The sequence below is a fragment of the Cervus canadensis genome, chromosome 15 (genome assembly GCF_019320065.1).
Source record: "Cervus canadensis isolate Bull #8, Minnesota chromosome 15, ASM1932006v1, whole genome shotgun sequence".
NCBI classification, from domain to species: Eukaryota; Metazoa; Chordata; class Mammalia; order Artiodactyla; family Cervidae; genus Cervus; species Cervus canadensis.
In genome coordinates this window covers 52,250,237-52,265,420 of record NC_057400.1, presented here as the reverse complement: position 1 = coordinate 52,265,420, position 15,184 = coordinate 52,250,237, and the positions used below count along the sequence as shown (strand labels likewise).

The 15,184-nt window shown below is 40.4% G+C and overlaps 1 protein-coding gene across 4 annotated transcripts in view; it reads right to left on the bottom strand.

Annotated features, from left to right (window-relative positions):
- RAPGEF4 (Rap guanine nucleotide exchange factor 4) overlaps positions 1-15,184 on the bottom strand; it is a 315,877-nt gene that overhangs the window by 219,064 nt on the left and 81,629 nt on the right. The window lies entirely within an intron of this gene.

The following is a 15,184-nucleotide window of genomic DNA, read 5'->3' as shown; positions in this document are numbered from 1 at the left end:
GTCATAAATGCCTGGTCACAATATATATCTCAAACAAAAACTTGGAAAAGCTATTTCAACTCATATGACAATAGATTACCAGACAAAGGATATAAACCAATCATTTGGAGATTAAAAAAAAATACAACATACCAAGGGATATTTTAAAAGATACTTTCTCACCTAGATGTCCATCAACAGATGAATGGATAAAGAAGCCATGGTACACACATACAATGGAATATTACTCAGCCATAAAAAGGAACACATTTGAATTAGTTCTAATGAGGTGGATGAACCTACAGCCTATTATACAAAGTGAAGTAAGTTAGCAAGAGAAAAACAATTATGGAATCTAGAAAGATGGTACTGATGAAGGTATTATCAGGGCAGCAATGGAGACCCAGGCATAGAGAAGAGACTTGTGAATATAAGGCGGGGAAGGAGAGGATTTGACAAATGGAGGGAGTAACATGGAAATATACACAGTACCATACATAAAATAGATAGCCAGTGGGAATTTGCTGAATGACTCAAGGAGCTCAAACCTGGGCTCTGTGACAACCTAGAAGGGTGGGGTGGGAGGGAAGCTCAAGAGGGAGGGGACATACTATACCTCTGGCTGATTTATGCTGATGTATGGCAGAAACCAACACAATAATGTAAAGCAATTATCCTTCAATTAAAAATAAATAAACTAATATTAAAAAAGAAGATGCTTTCCCTCACTCATGATTAAGGAAAGAAAATAATATTAAGACTCCATCTTTTTCCCTGGCAAATTTTTCAAACTTCGAAATTAGTGTTGAAGAAATGGTAAAACAGTAGGCTCATACACTGAGGAGAGTATAAACTAGTATAGATTTTCTGCAGTGTAATTAGAAAATACTCACCAGATATTAAATTTCACATAATACCCATATAATTCCACAGGTAAGTATTTACTCCACAAAAGTACATCCAGATATATGTGTAAGAATGTCCATACACATGGACGCTGCAGCACTGTTTATGAGAACACAAATCAACATCACCATCTGACAGCAGGGTAACCGGTGAAATAACTGCAGTAACCCAGCCAGTAGGAAACTCTGTAGCATAACGTGGTTAATCTGCATGGACTGAGACAGAGGGTCTCTCAGTGGAAAAAAGCAAGTTATAGACACTGTGAATGATGTAATCCTATTTATGGAAGTGTGCAAATTTAAATGTTTTTAATGTACATATCATTATATCATTATTGCTCATAACAAACCACTGCAAAATTTAATGGCTTAAAACAATGACTTACTTCTTATAATTGTGTTGGGCTCTCTGGGTGGTTCTTCTGGAGCTTACTCAGGTAGTTGGAGTCAGCTGGGGTGGGGGGTGAAAAGATGAGGTAAAATGGACTCATTTCTCCAGGGCTTCAGCTGGTATGGCTGAAATGACTAGACTGAACCACATGGTTCTTCATTTTGGGCATCTCTGCACAATGGAGGAAACACTCCCAGAGCACAAGCATGAACCTATAGGGCCTATACAGGCCAACATGCAAAGTCAAATCACTCCCCTAGCATTCTACTGGTCAAAGCACATCTCAGTCCCAGTCTGGATTCAAGAGAAAAGCAAACTCCATCTCTAGATTGGAAAATCTGCAAAGAATCTGTGGTCATAATTAATCTACCACTTCACATGTGTGCATCTACCTATCTATAGCTATGTCCAGCTTTAAGTATCTGAAATGTTCATGAAGAAACCAGATGATTTCCTCAAAACTACAATGAGATATCACCTCACACTAGTCAGAATGGCCATCATCAAAAAGTCTACAAACAATAAATGCTGGAGACGGTGTGGAGAAAAGGGAACGCTTTTGCACTGTTGCTGCTGCTGCTGCTAAGTCGCTTCAGTCGTGTCCAACTCTGTGTGACCCCATAGACAGCAGCTCACCAGGCTCCTCCATCCCTGGGATTCTCTAGGAAAGAACACTGGAGTGGGTTGCCATTTCCTTCTCCAATGCAAGAAAGTGAAAAGTGAAAGTGAAGTTGCTCAGTTGTGTCTGACTCCTAGTGACCCCATGGACTGCAGCCTACCAGGCTCCTCCGTCCATGAGATTTTCCAGACACGAGTACTGCACTATTAGTGGGAGTGTAAATTGATACAGCCACTATGGAAGATGGTATGGAGATTTCTTAAAAAACTAGGAATAAAACCACCATATGACCCAGCATTCCCAATCCTAGGCATATACCCTGAGGAAACCAAAACTGAAAAAGACACACGTATCCCATTATTCATTGCAGCACCATGTACAATAGCTAGAACATGGAAGCAACCTAGATGTCCATCGACAGATGAATAGATAAAGAAGCTGTGGTACATATACACAATAGAGTATTACTCAGCCATAAAAAGGAATGCATTTGAGTCAGTTCTAATGAAGTGGATGAACCTGGAACCTATTAGACAGAGTGAAGTGAGTCAGAAAGAGAAAGATAAATATAGTATTCTAATGCATATATATGGAATCTAGAAAAATGGTACTGAAGAATTTATTTACAGGGCAGCAATGAAGAAACAGACAGAATAGACTTATGGACATGGGGAGAGGGGAGGAGAGGGTGAGATGTACAGAAAGAGAAACATGGAAACTTACATTACCGTATGTAAAATAGATAGCCAACAGGAATTTGCTGTGTGGCTCAGAAAACTCAAACAGGGGCTCTGTATCAATCTAGAGGGGTGGGATGGGGAGGGAGATGGGAGGGAGGTTGAAAAGGGAGGGGTTATGGCAACCCACTCCAGTATTCTTGCCTGGAAAATTCCATGGACTGAGGAGCCTGGTAGGCCACAGTCCATGGGGTTGCAAAGAGTCGGACACGACTGAGCAACTTCACTTCACTTCATATGTATACCCATGGCTGATTCATGTTGAGGTTTGACAGAAAACAACAAAATTCGTAAGGCAATTATCCTTTAATAAAATTTTTTTTTAAAAAGTCAGTGAGGCAGAGGTGAATGTGGCACATTCCTGTAGGTTTCAAGGAGTTAGCATCTTTATTTGATTCTCACTGAATATCATAGTGGGCATTATGTCATGACTATAGAAAAGCTCGAATTTTTTAATGCCGTGCTTAAAGGGTGACAGTGATAGTAATTTTACAAACTTAAAAAAAAAAAAAGAAAAAGAAAGAAACAAGATGATTTCCTCTGGTAAGAAGGGCTGGGAAGTGAGTGGGGAAGGAAAAGGAAGAAACTTATTTTCTATTTCATGCCTTTCTATATTCAGGGCTGGCTCCATGAGCATGAGAACTGTGAGGTAGCTGGCATAGGGCCCCACACTCAGGCTCTGGAAAGTTTAATGCTCTGCTGTCACCATCTTGAAGTTCTTAATAATTTTATCTCTGAATATGTGCTTTGTAAGTGAAGTCCAGTGGGACAGCGGGGCACGTGTGTGAACGAAGGAGTCAGTGCAGTGTGCGTGCCTACTGTCCCGTGATGCCCTGTTTACATATAGCATTCACACGCCTCCTGAGGACAGAATTCAGGTGGACTCTTGGTGCCTGGGAGTTCAACTTAAGTCAAAGTACAACATAAGCATGTTACATTTTCCAATGAGCAAATCCTGGTGTTACAGCCAGAGTCCCAGCTTTCTGGGATAACCAGAACTTGCTCTGAACACAGTAAGAATGCAAAAGCACTGACAAAGGAATGCGATCTTAGCCTTCCTTATTCATGTTACTTCCCTAGATTAGCCAGCCATGTCCAGTGAAAATAATGAGGAGGAGAAAGGAAAGCTAGGACAACTCACAGTCCTTTTCTTTCCTTTCAGTCTTCCCTTACTTATCCGTAGCTAAAGAGGGAGAATGTGGGCAGAAGGTGTGTGCATCAACTAAAGAAATAAAAACAGCTGAATCAGCTTTGTGCATGGTTTCCACTCTTCTGGTTAAAAAGTGAAACACCTATGCATGTATGAGCTAGGAAACACTAACTGTGTAATTTCACTAATTCCACATACAAGTTAAATATTCTCAGTGTCGCTTTTCTAGCACTGTACTACGGGAAGATAAAGAGTAAATCCGTGCTAATAATTTAAATTTAAAATTTGTCTTAGAACATTATATAGCAAACAAGAAATATGATGAGTTCAGATTAAGAAGAAAGAAGAAAGGAAAAAGCTTTCTATTTTAGTACCCTTTTTATTCCTCTGGGGAAAGAGACCTTACATTTTTATTTTGCACTGGGCCCCACAAATTATGTAGTCAGCCTTGTTTATACTCTTTGACTTTGTATACATATGTCCTACTTCCGCATTTTAAAATAATAGTTTTTTTTAAACCATACTGCTCTCTTCTTTCACATTTTAGTTTTATGAGCTTTATGCTACCCTTTACTTCAAATCATCATCACAGACCTGTTTTAAAAAAACATGATAAGATCTGGGGGTTAGCAGCTGGAAAAAAAACAGGAACCCAAATGAAGAAACACTTTTAATAAAAACAAAGGCCATATTTCATATTATTCCTACTCTCTTTTTCTTTTGTGGGCAAAACACTCACTGATTTATAGCACTTGAATCATAATCAGCACAATGGAATTAAGCAAGAATAATATGTCAGATTAAAAAACCCAAACCCAATTTTATGAACTCAATTCATGACAGCTGCACTATCAACATAAATATTTATTCTCTCAAGGGCCATGGATGCAAGGTCATATACACCACATGGGACGCTTGCCTTCACTGGTACACATATATCAACTCAGGAAATGCAAAAATAGAGGTTATTTACAGAAATAACTTCTTATAAAATTAATACCAAAAGAAATTTCCCATGTTTTATTTACTAGCAAGATATCAATGTTGATATCCCAGACTCATAATAATTAAACTTCTCTATTCAAATTGAAGGAAGTATTATTTTTACACTTTTTATATTTTTAATATTGCTAAACATGTATATTAGTTTGAATTTTCAAACTTTCAGTTCTCAATAATGAAAAACTAATATTCTACTACAAAGACTATTACATGCTTGGCTAGAATTTTTCGAGTTGAACCATAGTTACACTTTGCAATTAAGTTCTCAAATTTAAAAGATCAGATGATGCTGATAGGAGATTCAAGTTGTTGGAATTTAATAAAATAGTAAAGCAAACAGAGAAAATAAACTAAAACTCTGGCAGGTATGCTAGGGTCAATTTGTGTAAAGAATTTGATACAAAATATCTTGAAAATTTTAGAATTAAAAAAATTTTTTTCTTTCTTTAAGGGGTTGAGAAAAAAGTCAATTATCAGCTTTGGAAGTCTTGCTCAGTAATCAATCAAAGAATATTCTGCATAAAACATTCTACAGAAGATGCTCCAAAACAGGGGGTTGCTACTGCAAAAGACAGCTGTGATTGGGGACAGGGGTGAGGGAAAACTATACTTTATAGATACCTACCCTAATTTTAGAATTATTTATTATCATTTTTTTTTTTACCAAATGCATGCATTCCCTAGTCTCAATAAATTAAATTTCTCTAAAATAAAAAAATAAGATAGTCTTTTTACTTTGCACAATGGGCCATGCTTTAGCTAATTTTTAAAAGTATCATTGCCTGACCATCAGAATGGGAGAAAATATTTGCAAATGAAGCAACTGACAAGCCATTACTCTCCAAAATATACAAACAGCTTATGCAGCTTAATATCAAAGGAAAAAAAAAAACCCACCCAATAAAAACATGGGCAGGAGAAACATAGAAACATAGACGTTTCTCCAAAGAAGACATATACAAGGCCAAAAAACACATGAAATGATGCTCAACATCACTAATTAGAGAAATGAAAATCAAAACTCTATGAGGTACTACCTCACATCCATCAGAATGGCCATCAAAAGATCTACAAACAATAAATGTTGGAGAGAAGAAAAGGGAAGACTCTGACACTGTTGATGGGAATGTAAATTGGTATACAGTCATTATGGAGAACAGCATGGAGGTTCCTAAAAAACTAAAAATAGAACTACCAAATGACCTAGCAATCCGATTCCTTGGCATGTACCTGGAGAAAACGATAACTGGAAAAGATACATGTACCCCAATGTTCACTGCAGCACTATTTAAAATAGTCAGGACATGGAAGCAATCCAAATGTCCATCAACAGAGGAAAGGATAAAGAATATTCAGTTCAGTTCAGTTCAGTCGCTCAGTTGTGTCCGACTCTTTGCAACCCCATGAATCGCAGCACTCCAGGCCTCCCTGTCCATCACCAAATCCCGGAGTTTACGCAAACCCATGCCCATCGAGTCGGTGATGCCATCCAGCCATCCCATCCTCTGCCGTCCCCTTCTCTTCCTGCCCCCAATCCCTCCCAGCATCAGGGTCTTTTCCAATGAGTCAACTCTTCACATGAGGTGGCCAAAGTACTGGAGTTTCAGCTTCAGCATCAGTCCTTCCAATGAACACCCAGGACTGATCTCCTTTAGGATGGCCTGGTTGGATCTCCTTGCAGTCCAAGGGACTCTCAAGAGTCTTCTCCAACACCACAGTTCAAAAGCATCAATTTTTTGGTGCTCAGCTTTCTTCACAGTCCAACTCTCACATCCATACATGACCACTGGGAAACTGTAACCTTGACCAGACGGACCTTTGTTGGCAAAGTAATGTCTCTGCTTTTTAATATGCTGTCTAGGTGGTCATAACTTTCCTTCCAAGAGTAAGTGTCTTTTTATTTCATGGCTGCAGTCACCATCTGCAGTGATTTTGGAGCCCCCCAAAATAAAGTCTGACACTGTTTCCACTGTCTCCCCATCTATTTCCCATGAGGTGATGGGACCAGATGCCATGATCTTAGTTTTCTGAATGTTAAGCTTTACTCAGCCACAAAAAAAGAATGAAATGCTGTTTGCAGCAACATGGATGGACCTGGAGATTGTCATACTAAGTGAAGTAAGTCAGACACAGAAAGTTAAATATCATATGATATCGCTTATATGTTGTATCTAAGAAAACGGGACACAAATTAACTTATTTACAAAATTGAAGTAGAAGTACAGATATAGAAAACAAGCTTGTGATTACCAGGGAATAACCTATATGGCCTATATGGGACAGAATCTTAAGGGAAAAAAATAGCGGATGTATATATTGATGTATATATAACTAATTTGTTGTATACCTGAAACTTACACATTATAAATCAACTATACCCCAATAAAATTTTTTTAAAAAAAGAATGAGGGAAAGAAAAAAATAAAAGTACCGTTGTCTAAAATTGTCCAGTTAGTTTTATGGGCATCATTAAATGTGGATGGGGGGACTATGGAACTGAGAATTCAAAACCACACGTACATGAAAAATTATTAAAGTTCAATCATTTTGGAACTGAATACAAAATATTCAAATATGCTCTATTTAGAGGGACAATGGATCCAGAAATTAGCATTTTTGTTTTGACCATAGAACTTGGCTTTTCTAATTATTTCTTTTTCACTAGATAACAATGGCAAAACCTTAAAGCCACAATGAAAATTATTTTTCTATCTCCAATTGCACCATCATTAAGTCTATAAAGATGCATTAAATTAAGAGTAAAGGTTCATTGCATTCTCCTACATAAACATGCTATCTAATCTGGTCTGGATCATTTTGATTTTGTGGAAAATGGTCCTTAATTTCCTTGGAAGTAATAGAACTCTTTCAGGTTAGGATGGCCTTCTTCTCAGAAAAATGTACACACAAAAAAATATTAGATTTGCAGATTTCTCAGTAACTGCTCCATAAACTCCCAGGGCTCACAAATTTCAGAGAAGAAGCACCTGCTCTGGATGATTCCTCTTTCCTGACTCTACCCATAGACCTATGTGCTAATGGACTAAGTAAAGTTAATCTATTACTTGAGGACAAAACACAAATATTTGGGTCTAACCCTAAATTTTTCCTGAGCTAACGGAAACCTCTTTTTAGGCCAGAATTCCCCACAACTGAATTCAGGATACCTAAACTATATTCTTGAGACTAGGCTGGCACTAATTTAATGCTAAATAATTAATATGTAAAAAAGATGAGAATGACTACCGGCACTCAGTTGATGGTCAATAAAATTCACCTTTTATCATTAGTTACTATTCACATAGAAAGGCCCACCATGCACATGCAAAATACTAATAACCACGATATTTTTCATTCAGATCTGCCCTTTTGACAGATGCCATGGGCCCTTCAAATAGGATGCTCTAGGGGGCTCACCTTCCTCCTACATGAGATGGGAGAAGACTCCCCAAGTCCTGGAGAGAAAACATGGAGTGATGTGGAGCATTCTATGCCTCTGATAAAAGATGTTTTCACATGTTGCGATATAGGGGAGTCATTCTGGCTTACACACGAGTTAACTTGAACTTTATGCTAATTATAATTGCCTGTTTGTGGACTATCAAACAAACATCGTATATCTGCTCTAATTATTAAAGAAAAAGGTGCATTAACCAGAAGAGAATGTCCATGTTATAGACAAAGATTAAATGCATCCCTTCCTGGGACACTAATGCTGGTTCTCCTTCAGTGATAAGACTCCCTTCCCAGGGGCCAAGGCCACACTGACTGGCTGTACATGTGCTAGTCTGGTTTGCTTATTTTGAAACCTTGAAAAAGAAATATATCCCTGACTTGTTTAATGTTCTTTGTTCTAACAAGACATAAAACTGTGCTGAAAACCCTGCATCTCCAGAGCAGCATCTCAGAGTAACCTGGGAGCTGTCTTCTGGGCTGCTCCTCAGTTTGGTTCAAATAAAACTGTTCTATTCTTATTCCTGATTGTTTATTATCTTCACTGCCACCTTCTGTGACCCAAGGACCCAGGCTTGATAGCCACTAGGAACCCCGCACCAGGTTCTGCAGAGGCCCCACTGAAAGCCCTAACTGATGAAGCCCTGCAGGCCTCCAAACCTGGGAGAAGCCAAGTGAACCCCCTAAGCGTGTCTATAAGAGCCCTTAATTCACTCTGGGTCAGTCTTGAAGCCACATTTGGCCTCGTGCTCAGGGGTCTCTTGGTCCCAGCACCTCTCGGCTCTCAGGTTTCTTGGTCTGCTTGTAGAATGGCAGTGCTCTGGGCCTTCATTTCCCATGAACTTTAGCAAGCCCAGATGCTGGCCGTCCTGATACCCAGCCCCTGATCTGATCTCAACCTGTCCTTCTCAGCATCCTTGTCTTCTTGATCAACTGTATCCCCAGCTCCTCAGAAGGACACTCAGCCTCCTCCCAGCCATCCAGGCACAGACAGATCTGATTTAGAAAATGAACTGCCAAGAAGAAACACCCATGTGAAGAGGCTTCTGTCATTCCTTCTTGAGGCTGTTCACTTGATCTGGAGGTGGGGCCTGGGAAATGTCAGAGGAGACATTGTCTGGGCTGGATCACAGGACAGGGGAGAAACAGGTGGTTGGAAGCAAAGGGAACATTCAGGAAAGAGACTGGGAAGGCAGGATTGGAAAGGTAGTTAGCCAACATGAAGTTCAGGTCTGTTAGGAAGGTCTTTCACTGAAGATGTGACCTTCAGTCTCTGGGTGTGTTATGTGTTTTTGCTCCAGGGAGCAAACAGTTACACAGCTAGTCTCTGGAAAAGCTGGAGAAGGACTTCAGGAAGGTGAAGAAAGAAATAAAAAACCATGTTCTGATATGCACCCTTACGTTCATAGCAGCACCATTCACAATAGCCAAGACACAGAAACAACCTAAATGTACATCAACAGGTGGACAGACAAGGCAGATGTGGTACATATATTCAATGGAAAACTAATCAGCCATAAAAAAGAATGAAATAATGCCATTTGCAGCAACAAGGATGGACCCAGAGATTATCATACTACATGAAGTAAGTCAGAAAGAGAAAGACAAATACCATATATGTGGAGTCTAAAATATGGCACAAATGAATTTATCTAGGAAACAGACTCACAGGTATAGAACAGACTTGTGGCTGTCAACAGGAGGAAGAGTTGGGGAGAGATGAATTGGGAGTTTGAGATTAGTACATGCAAACTATTATATATAGAAATGGATAAACAAGGCAGTCCTACTGGATAGCACAGAGAACCATATTCAATATCCTATAATGAACCATAATGCAGAAATATGAAAAACAATGTATATATAACTAAATCACTTTGATGTACAGCAGAAATCAATGAAGCATTGTAAATCAACTATACTTAAATGAAAAAAAAAAAAGAAAGAAAGAAAACAACCCTGTTCTGCTCTCAGGAAAGGCCAGGAGGTTCTGATGGGCTCTTGTCTCCATGAAGAACCTGAGGATGAGAGAAGCGTGCCCTCTCACTGAGAGGCCTGCTACGACCCACGTGTGTCCCATCAGAACACAGGTGTGTTTCACCTGTGGCACCTGGGTCCTTTGCCTGTGTCCGGCAGCATCTTCCTGTCAATCACACTGGTGTCAGCCTCATGATGACACCCCACAGAGGAGGTTTTACTCTGGCAACTCTCCACCTGTGCCTGGCAGATGCTCTGTTCTCCTCCCACCTCCAGCCCCACATGAGCCTCTGCTGGAGCTTGTGTCTATTCACATTGTAAGACTTGTTTTCATACATTTCTCTTCATTAGACTGCAAGCTCCTTGTGGGCCACAGCCTGTTCAGATCTTTGTCCCAGTGCTCAGCCCCATCCCCTGCATTTAGCGGATGCACAACTGATGCTTGCTGGCATGATTTAGGCTGATACGAATATGTATATAAATTAGTAGAGGCAATAGGCTGGGAAAGGATGAATTCTCATCCTTCAAATTTAGAGAACTTTGTTTTTTTTTTCCCCCCATTTATTTTTATTAGTTGGAGGCTAATTACTTCATAATATTGTAGTGGTTTTTGCCATACATTGACATGAATCAGCCATGGATTTACATGTGTTCCCCATCCTGATCCCCCCTCCCAAATTTAGAGAACTTTGGATGCCAAGGTGGACAGTTTGGACCCCTCCCCAGGCAGCAGTGAGGGCAGCACCATGTGACTGAGCAGCCCGCGTGTCTGAACTACTGCTGTGTGCTCATCCTTCACTGCTTCCCAGGCCATTGACCCGATGCTTCTTTGGGGCTGAGATAGATTACATCACATCATTTCTTCCTCCCAACCACTTGTGATAGGATTATTATCTTCCTCACCCTCTTTTTCTTTTTTTAAATGAAGGAGGTTTAAGAAGATTGTGATATTCCTGAAGACACAGAATTGGTTGGAAGCAAGGCCAGGCCTTTCATCATGACCCAGTCAACTCTCAATTTTTCTGAATGTTTGAAAGTTTGAATAAATAGTTGGAAAGAGGAAAGAGACAAGTTTGATATTTCAGACCTAAAAGAAGCGTGTAAAAGAGGCCAGGATGAGGAATAACAAAATGTAAAGCAAAAGCAGAAAGCAAGAAAGAGAATCTGAAGGACATTAATTCCCAAGTGTGCTAAAACATCTCCAAAAAATTATTAACAATACCAGGACTCACCAGGTAGTGCAATTATTGTTAGGAATTCATGTAAGGATTTTACTTTATTAATTTTCAATTATTAATGGTCCTCTTGCTTAATATTCCATCTGCTATGACAAAACCTTTGGAATTTATGGAAAATTGTGGTAGACTTAATGGATTTAGAAGTTATGTACATTAAATATTATGAAAAATGAAAACATACCAAGAAAAAAATATTTGCAGGAATTGCCAGAAAGGGTTAATGTCTTGATCAAATACAGCATTCACATAAATGGATAAATGCCAATCTATGTATGAGTAACATGTCCTGAAAGAGGGTGTATGTATAATCAGTAAAGAAATACTGAAGAAAATCTCCACCATCTCAGCATTAACCAAACACAATATGATGGAAATAAAAATACACATGTGCTGTGCTTAGTCGCTCAGTTGTGTCTGACTCTGAGATGCCAAAGACTATAGCCCACCACACTTCTCTGTCCATGGGGATTCTCCAGGCAAGAATATGAGAGTGGGTTTCCATGCCCTCCTCCTCCAAGGGATCTTCCCAACCCAGGGATCGAACTCAGGTCTCCTGCATTGTAGGTAGATTCTTTACCATCTGAGCCACCAGGGAAACCCAAGAATACTGGAGTGGGTAGCCCATCCCTTCTTCAGGGGCTCTTCCCGACCTAGGAATCAAACTGGGGTCTCCTACATTGCAGGCAGATTCTTTACCAGCTGAACTAAGAGTGTGTGTGTGTGTGTATAAGTATATACACATATATATATAAACAAACATATATAAAATGGTCATCCTGAACAAGGCTGGATGTAATAGGAATGCTCAAATACTCTTGGTGGCAGAATAAAAACCACTGGAAATAAATGTGATCATATTTATCAAGAGCCATAAAAGTTTTCATACCCTTCAACTAGTATTTCTTTTTCTGGGAATTTATCTTAAGTGATTCTCAACGTATAGTCCAGGTACAGATCAGAGATCTACGGGTTCATGAGTTCAAAACTCTTTTCATAAAAACACTAAGATACAACTTGCCTTTTTCACCTTATCTCTTACAAGATCACAGTGAAAATTTCCAGGAGCTACGTGGTATATGAAGATAGCATTATTCTGACAACTAAGAGAACATGTGCTTGTAGGACTGGAATTTGGCGGTGATTTTGCACCTTATTCTTGCACTTTTAATAACCAGACCACATAGGTAATGTCTAATTACAAAGCCTCAAAGAAATGCCACTCGGTCTGTATAGTACCGATGGCCATTATCACTTAAATCTGGCAGAAACCCCAATATGGAAGCAGAATGTCTGCCTAAGGGAAGGAATAACAGCACTTGGAAAAGTTAACACAGAGTAGTAAGGAACCAGCATATCATTCGTCGTAGAGCCTTAGCACAGGGCAGAGATGCCGGCCAGGGTCACACAGCAGCTGTGACTGCAGAGCCGCAGAGAGGATGCCTGAGCCCGGTGCTGGAAGACAGGGCTTCTTGGTAGATTCAGCTGGGGAGTTTTAAGGAGCTCTGATGCCTAGCCCCTACCATCTAGGGGTCCTAGTTTCATTGGTCTAGAGACGGCCCATCATGAGACTTTTCTAACAACTCCCAGGAAATTCTCACATGGAACTAGTTTTACGAATTACAATTATAAATGATGAAAACAACCAAAAAGTTCTTGCCTTTCAAGTCACATATTCTGATACTATATCAACTGCTGCCTATACGTTATCCTTTCCATTCACATAATCTGTGGCTGTGCCACCTTGAATTTGCAAACCAAAAGATAAGTGGAAGACACTAAATTGTTCAACTTATAAGGCACCTAACATTCACCATTAACTTGGACCACTGCTGTCAGCAAGGCAGGATTTCAGTAAACGTACATTTATCTTACAAATAGGTGGTGGCCCAGGAAGCTTTCCAAAAAGGCATTCAGCAAACTTGGGTGAAATCAGGAATAGTTCAGAATTTCAGGCCAGAACACTCAACCACATCAAGAGCCTTCAGAAGGTCTGTCTTGCATTTATTGGTTTGAGCTAGACAGCTCAAAACACCGAGGTCAGTGAGATCAACCAAAGCAAGACGGCAGGAATTCGGAGCTGCCGACTTCGGGGCAGGATTTCCTGCTGCTCCTTCCTCGGCGTCAGACACCCTGCCCTGGTGACTGGGCCCTAACCTCTCCACGGGGGCCTGCAGACTACACAGGAGTGGAATTCGGCCTGATGAGAGTAGGAAAGTCCCATGACCACAGGGCTCCTGACACATAAAGAGCTTAACAATATCCCCAGCCCACACCACGAGTTCCTTCTGAAAGTCTCAAGCTCTTAAAAGTTCTCCCAACTCACACTGCCTTTGCCTGGGGGACCCATTAAACTTCAGAACAGATTTCTCCAGTGATAACTGAACAACAAACAAAACACAAAGCCAGGCATTTGGAAATATAACGCATGACACCCTCAAGAGGGCAGGCAGACCCCTGAAGAAGCTGGCGCAAGCAGCTCAGGACAGGAGAAGGCAGGCCAGCACTACACAAGTGAGGAAGCCCAACCTCTTCTGTGTGGTCAGTCCCTTGGGACAAGGCTGCCTCAAACACTATAATTTGGTTAACTGACCCCAGTCCTTCAGGGAAGCCGAAAAGTGGCCTTGTTAGCCACACAAGAATTCACCAGATCTCTTTGTCTTTGGATGAAATGATAGCCTGCATGGAAATTAATCTCTCCCCACCCACCCCCATATGCCCTTCAGAATCCTGTATCTTTCCTGCAGTACCTTTCAGTTTGGTATCAGGGTGATTTGTGTTTATGTTTGTCTGTCTTCTCTGCTAGATCCTAAATCAGAAAGACAGATACAGAGCATTTTGTATCTCCCCATGGTGGGAGCCAAGTCTGCTTGCTAAGTATGACAGAAGCTTCTGGAGATGAAATTTCCCAAGAGGCATCAATTAACATTGAGCTGAGCAGCTCTTTAGCAAGTATGCAGCCTGACAGGTGAGCTGAGAGACAGAAGAGGGGTACTGCTAGGTTAAAGTGAAGGGAGAGGGTGGGGGAGTTGTTAATGGCATGCTGGCACACGCACAACCAGAGGAAGGATTTCAAAGCCTCTACCGACAGCAGCTCCTAGAAGACATGAGTGTCCACTGCACACTCCAGAAATGAACACCCAAAGGAACACCAGCCAAGAAGGAATGACACCACTTACGGCACCCTGCCAGCAGCCCTACCAGCAACATCTGGGCATTTCTGGCACCCGCCAGCCAAGCCTTGATCTGTTCAGACCCCCTGATCATCATCTGAGAAACAGTGAGATCACAGCTTTCAGAGCTGGTGGGACTGCAAGTCATCAATAATGTAACAGAGTTTCCCATAAACACTAAGGACTTCATATAGTCTGAGAGCTCCAGGCATTCAGAGGGTGAAATACCATCACTCTCAATCTGCTTCCTTGCCCCAAATTCATTTTTAATAGATGCCATTCACTAAATACACGTATTTAATATTAATGTGATACATGCAACTCTGCCTAATTAAGAACAAATATCTTTATCTTCTAGAAACATTTAAGATCATCCGACTAAAGAAACAAATCCTTCACCATCAGAAAAACGAGTCACTACTCCCCCCTACCACTCTCTCCCCACAAATAAAGATGAAATCAAATTATGTCAGTGCCATGGTACATATTTAGGTCTGGTGGAACTTCATTAGAAAAGCCAGAGATGTTTTAGAGTATAAAACCAAACTGCAAGCTGCAACATG